Raw genomic sequence first — 6,565 nt, 5'->3', positions numbered from 1 at the left:
CAGGGCATGCCGGTGGCACAAACCCAGTAGACAGATTGTGACATGGAAAGGACAATAGGGACGTTGTGAACAGGTGGTCTTATGCCCTTTAGTTGTCTTCCTTTCTCTCTCTCTCTCTCTCTCTCTCTCTCTCTCTCTCTCTCTCTCTCTCTCTCTCTTTCTTTCTTTCTTTCTTTCTTTCGTCTTGAGAAATTACTCACAAGAAGCCTGTTCCATGGTAACAATTATTCTTCATATTTAGAACCTTAGGACCTAGACTGTTAGACAATATCTCTAGAACTGAAGATATTTGCAATAAAATAAAACACCAAAGCATAAGCAATAGCTACCCCCCAACACCCCTCCGCCACATGGGAAGCCTCGATGGTGTATCTGTGAGGTAGGTCAGGCCTGCAGCTCACCAGCTTTTTATGTCTGATTTGAAACAAACAGAAAAATCCTGCTGGGCTCAGTGTTGCTTATATTCCTTGGTCCCAGAACCATCGGCTGCCAACCTTTTGGTCTTTGCTGACATTTGATTGACGCACACCATCTCTTTAGGGCTCAGCTCTCTGTTACTGGAAAAATAGACTACCCAACCCAATGAATGAGCTCCTTCCAATAGGAACTGCTCATGGTGCTTGCTTGCTTTCTCAGCTAGAGTGAGATATTGGTGAATCCCAGGTCAGGAAGGGGGCTTGTCTCAAAAACCAACCAACCAACCAACCAACCAACCAACCAACCAACCAGCCAGCCAACCAACCAAAAAACCCACACCTCTGGTGATTTGAAGAAGAAAGAGCCCCTATGTAGGCTCCTGCATTTGAGTACTGAACCCCAGTTGGTGGTGCTGTTGGGGGAGTTAAGGAACCTTGAGGAAGTCCAGCCTTGATGGGAGAAGTGTTATCAATAGGGACCTGCCTGCATGTGGATGGAACTATGTTCCACTGGCTTCCTGCTCTGCCACCTGCTGCCACTAAGGACTCTGCTCTAGAAACAAAATCCCAAATAATCTCTCCCTTTGAGAAATTACTTTTGGTTATGGTGTTTTATCTCAGCAATGAAGAGTAGCAGATTCAACCCCGAGGCTGTTCGCTGACCTCCTCCTGCACACATACATACCCATGCCCATGCCCATTCACATACACATACACCTACACACAAAGAACCTCAAACTTGGTGCTCAGGCAGCAATAGAAGATACCAAGTAGAACCAATTGCTTGCCAATTAGCTCAGGGATCCTGTCTCTGCCTCCCTAGCACTGGGATCACAAGTCCCCAACAATGTCACCAGGCCCAGCTTCATCATGGACACTCAGGGGAACACACTCCTGTACTCATACCTGGGAACAAGGAGATCAGGACTGAACTATCTCTACCCCCAGCCCCAGCTTCACTTTAGCATTCTTTTGTCTTAAAATGTATGTGTGTGTGTGTGTGTGTGTGTGTGTGTGTGTGTGACTTACTTGCCTTGTATGAGCCAGGGGGGTGAGTATAAGTGCTCTTTGTGTATGCAGGAGCCTATAGAGGCCAGAAGATGGAGTTGTATCCCAGGAAGTGCAGTTATAGGCTGTTGTGAACTGCTATATATAGATGTTGAGTACCAAACTGGGTCTTCACCTTATTGCAACAATAAGTCTCCTCACCACTGAGCCATCTCTCCAGACCCTAATTTAACACTCTTAATGACATTCCTCTAAGCTTTATAAACATTTAAAGGAAAGCTTTATGTCCCCTCAGAGTCGCCGTGGCCAGGGAGTCTTGGGCCCATGATAGGCAGTCAGCAACTCTGACTCCTAGCCTTGAAAGTTACCTGTGTTGAAGCCTGTTTCTTCAGTGTAACCATACCCGTCAAACACCTGCTTATTTTTTCTTCTAATTGCAAGAACCCAAAGGCAAGCCTTACATGGCATTTCTGGAAGGATCTGCAAGCCACCTCATCTCCCACAGGCTTTGGACTCTGGTTCAGGATTTCACACATGCCATCTTCTAGTGAGGATACGCTGTAGTCCCAGGATCAGTACAGACTGAACCAGTGAGTTCTGATTTCCGCAGTCGGAAGTGGGCTGTGGACAGGGACAGACCTACAGACTTTCCCCCTTCAAGGATTAATGTGAGAACAGCTCCTTTTCTGCAGAGACCATTTCTAGGGAGCTTGCGCCACCGTGTGGACGACGTGGGAACAGCGCTCTTCAAGTTGCATAACGGGAGTCATCTGCCTTTCCTGTGTTCTCATCTATTTCTTACATGTCTTCTGAGTCACTGCAGAGACACCTAGCAATAAAAATAAGTTTTGTAGCAGTGCTATGTACTGCCGGGCTCGCGAGGATCGTCTTCCTCTACAAAATGCCTGACTGAACTGCAGAAAGATGACGGCGGAAGAAGACCAACGCATCTGGGTATCTGGGCATAAGATGCCCTGCAAATTATAGGCACCCTGTGCATTGTCCACAGGGCTTTTCCGTTGAGGATGACGTGTTTGACTGTCACCCAGGCGACCTTCTGACCTTTTATTGCCTAAGGGGTATAGGGTGAGTCAGTGGAAAGGAATGGAAGTAAAATGATTTCAGTACCCAGAAGAATTTGAGCAAACCTTGTGGCTCATCTCAGTAGAGAGAGAAAGTGAGATGGAATCTTTCCTGACACATAAAATAGAAGGAGGTGACGGAGGAGGAAGAGGAGGAGAAGGAGGAGGAAGAGAAGGAGGGAGAGGAGGGAGAAAGGGGAGGAGGGAGAGGAGGAGGGAGAGGAGGAGGGAGAGGCGGAGGGAGGAAGGGGAGGAGGAAGAGGAGGAGAAAAGAATGGGCAGCGTGGACCAGCTTTTCAGCCTGTAGCTCAAGTCCAGGGAGTTGGAGGAGTGTCAGTCAGAGCTGAGAAATAGACGCTTTTCATATGCAGTAGGTTTTATATCGCTGCCGGAGTGCTCCCCCCGCCCCTCGCCCCCTGTCCCCCTCCAGGAGTGCTCCCCCCGCCCCTCGCCCCCTGCCCCCCTCCAGCTTCTTTCTTTGAGACAGGGTCTCACTCTGTAGCTAAGGCTTACGTGGAACCCTCAGGGAAGTTCAGGCTGCCCTCAAACTCCTGATGATGCTTGTGCCTCAGCCTCTTGCACCACTGCACCCCCATGTACCTTCAATTGTTTGGTGTGTAGATGCTGGGTGTTGATCTCAGAGTAGTGGAGGTACAGGAGCCATGGCTTATGAGGCTCCATTCAGCATCCGACACAGCACAGGTCAACATTCATTCTTTCTTTGCAGACCTCTCCAGCCCCCAAAGGAAAGGGTTTTACCAGTACTTAAAACAAGACACAAACACAGCCCAAGAAGTCTGGAAACTCAAAGGAAATAGAGGTTCTTACATCTCCCTTTAATGAGATGCTGAAGTGATAGATCTCTCGGAAGACAGAGCTGGGGGAATCTCCTGAGTTTGAGGATAGCTACACAGAGAAACCCAGAGAGAGAGAGAGAGAGAGAGAGAGAGAGAGAGAGAGAGAGAGAGAGAGAGAGAGAGAGAGAGAGGTTTTTTTTTTTTTTTGCTATTAGCCTGTGCTGTACAAGACCATGTCTCCCTCAAACAGAAAACAGAAAACAGCAAAACAAAACAAAACAAAACAAAAAACAAAAAAACAAAAACAAAAACAAACCAAAAAACCAAAAAAAAAAAAAAAACCCAAAAAGATCCTCTTTTTCATGCCTAGCCTGGCTTGCACAGATGTAGATATTAGTATTTCTGGACATTCCTGTAGGTTAGTTTAGCTTTTGGTGGTTGGAAATGGGTTGGTGATGATCTGGAGGGACATTTTGGGGACACAGTGTGAAGCTCCCCTCCCTCTGCAGAAGGCTGTTCTTTTTGAACTCAGGTAGACAAAAGGTTAGTGGTCTACTGATGCGAGATGCCGATTCCAGACCCCAGACTTTCAGGCAGCAACTGAGATAGTGTTGTGCGGTCATTTAGAGAGAGCATGTACTTTGTGTGATACCCAAAATTATGTAAGTCCAATCATTTGGATTCGATTTTCATTAAAACATGATATCTAATTATACAATGTTGGAAAACATAATTTAAAATTTAACACTCCCATTCTATTCCACCCCACAATTAAACTCTGGTAGATTGCTCCAGAAAGAAAATCCTCTAATTTTCTCTCCAGTTCTATGACTCTACAGTAAGTTCTCAAGTCTCTTTGGTACCTATGATATATGTAAGTAGAGCCAAGGCTGGGATCTTCCTGTACAGAGGTAAGAAAACATCCCCTTTCCTTGGAGGTATGTCCCAACCTCTCCCTGGCTGGATATCTGGTCTACCTATTTTCAGAAGCAAGGGTGAGTTTAGGAGCCAAGCTGTAGAGTGAGAGCCAAACCTGGACCACAGAATTTCAAGTCAAAACCTTCGTAACCTGCGTTGTTTTCAGGAAAAGGCTTGCTTATACTTGGGCATAATAACATTGACCTTGGAGGATCACATTTAATTCAATGATGCGCAACAAAACAAAAAAAAAACCAAAACACTCAGAAAATTGACTGGTATATGACAAATCACAGCCATGGTCATGAACATCACATCTGCTTTGAGGGGTTGAGTGTCATGGAAGACACTGGGACTGCAGGAATGCAGAATGAATGATGTCAGGTCACCTAATCTTAAATTCTCAGACTTTTCCCCCTTGAGACAGGTTTCATGTTGTTCAGGCTGGCCTTAAAGTCACTCTGTAGCCCACACCGACCTTGAACTCCTGGTCCTCCTGCCTCTACCTCTTATGTACTTAAATTACAGGTAAGTCCTGACATTCCAGTGTCCAGACTTTGCTTTCTCAGGTGAAAATTATAATTCAAGAGGAGATGTGGGTGTTCTGGGCAGAAGCCTAGGTTAAGATTTGCCATGTGTCGGGGCAAAGGAGGGTAGCTTCCTTAAAGAGGAGTTACTGCTGCAGGGGGTTGAATGTGTTCATCTTCCCTGTCTTCACCAAGTGAGAGAGTTTTGGGTCTATCTAGCCCTCTGTTTATCTTCATGTATATGGAGTTGTGGAGCGATACCTATTCAGGGAATTATCAAAATGGCAAGTCCTAATTCAAGTTAAAGACATAAGTTTAAAGACGTAGGGGGTAAAACTCTACTCAGGGCACACAGTCTGTAGATTAGAGGAATTCTAACTTGGTAGCTAGGTACTTTATTGCTTGTACTCTTGATGTTCTAGGGAAGAGTGGAACAAGTGAGCCCTGGAGACTTTCATGTGTCAAGGAACAGTGCCCTCTGCTGTTCATGAAGAGTAAGTGCACTGTGGTCAAACTAAGGGCCTCCCTGCTGCAATAGTGAGCCATGCTGCCCAGCTGTCTGCTGTGATGGAGAAGTGTTTAGGTCTCAGCTACCAGCTGCAGCAGCTCTCTCCTCATGCTGCAGGTAGCCTCTCACTTTTTCTATGCTGCATATGAGCCCTGCCTCAACTTCACAGCAAGCATCCAGGAGGTGACGTTATATCAGAGGAATATTAAAAGTTGTGATGCTATCCACTTCAACTCCAGAATGTCTCTGCTTCATAGGATCACAAAGTTAAACTCTCAAGTCACTTAAGGGATGTTGTAGCTGTAGTCAGAACAGCAACGGCTCATCTCCTAATGTTTATATTGGTGAGGAAATCGGTCTCTCCTCTATTAATTATTATTATTACTAAATGGGCTCCTTTGCCTCTGCTATGAGGAGCTTTCTCTGCTCCTTAATCTTCAGCTCCTGCATTCTGATCTCAAACACTGCACTCAGTGCTCATCTTTATTTCAAACAATGACCAAGGCAATTCTACAGATGCCAAGCAGGGGCTATGGATTTGAGTCCTCTTCTGTCTCGCTGAGCCATTTTCTCAGCATTATCCCACTTAGCCCTAGCAGGGAAAATACAGTGATAAAAACCATCCATGAAAGAGAAAAAAAATCTTAAAATTTTCTTTACCTAAGTGGTTCTGAAATTGCAATGTGTACTTTCATTTCTGATTCTGAGTTCCAAATATCTGAGGTTAGAGCGTGTCAACGCTTCTGACCCAGGGCAGAATGCTTGTCATGGGGTTCTTTCACATTGTCTTTCTGTATGCCAAGCAGGGAATCCATAATATAACACTGACCGCCCAGTGGAAGCAAACTACCAGGCTCAGGAAAGAGGAATGATGGAGTATGTAACGCAGGCCTGGATCAGGAGCCTTCCAGGACTCGCCATTGTGTTGGGTCTCACTATTTAGGATATGTGGGATTTGGATACAACCCAAAGCTATTCAGAGTCGAACAGTTCCACACAATTTAACAGGTTAGGTCACCACCATCACTTGAGACAGGATCTGTTGCTAGCTAACCTGAAACTCACTGGCCCTAAGCTCAGAGATCAGCCTATATTTGCCTCACGAGTTTGGTACTTCTGTTTTAGTTAGTTCCATTGAAAATACTAACCCGCCAATCACGCGGGACCTGAGACTGCTTTGGTTGGGGAGGCAGAAATCCGGCCTCAGTAGGGCAACAAGCCTCTCCGGTCAGAAAAGCGCCAGGGTAGCTAGGGCGCAGGGTCGGCTGACACTCGCCAGCTACCCACAACACCCGCCACAGGATCTTAA

This window comes from Mus caroli, chromosome 2 (assembly GCF_900094665.2).
Source record: "Mus caroli chromosome 2, CAROLI_EIJ_v1.1, whole genome shotgun sequence".
NCBI lineage: Eukaryota > Metazoa > Chordata > Mammalia > Rodentia > Muridae > Mus > Mus caroli.
Note: the sequence above shows the minus strand (reverse complement) of the source record.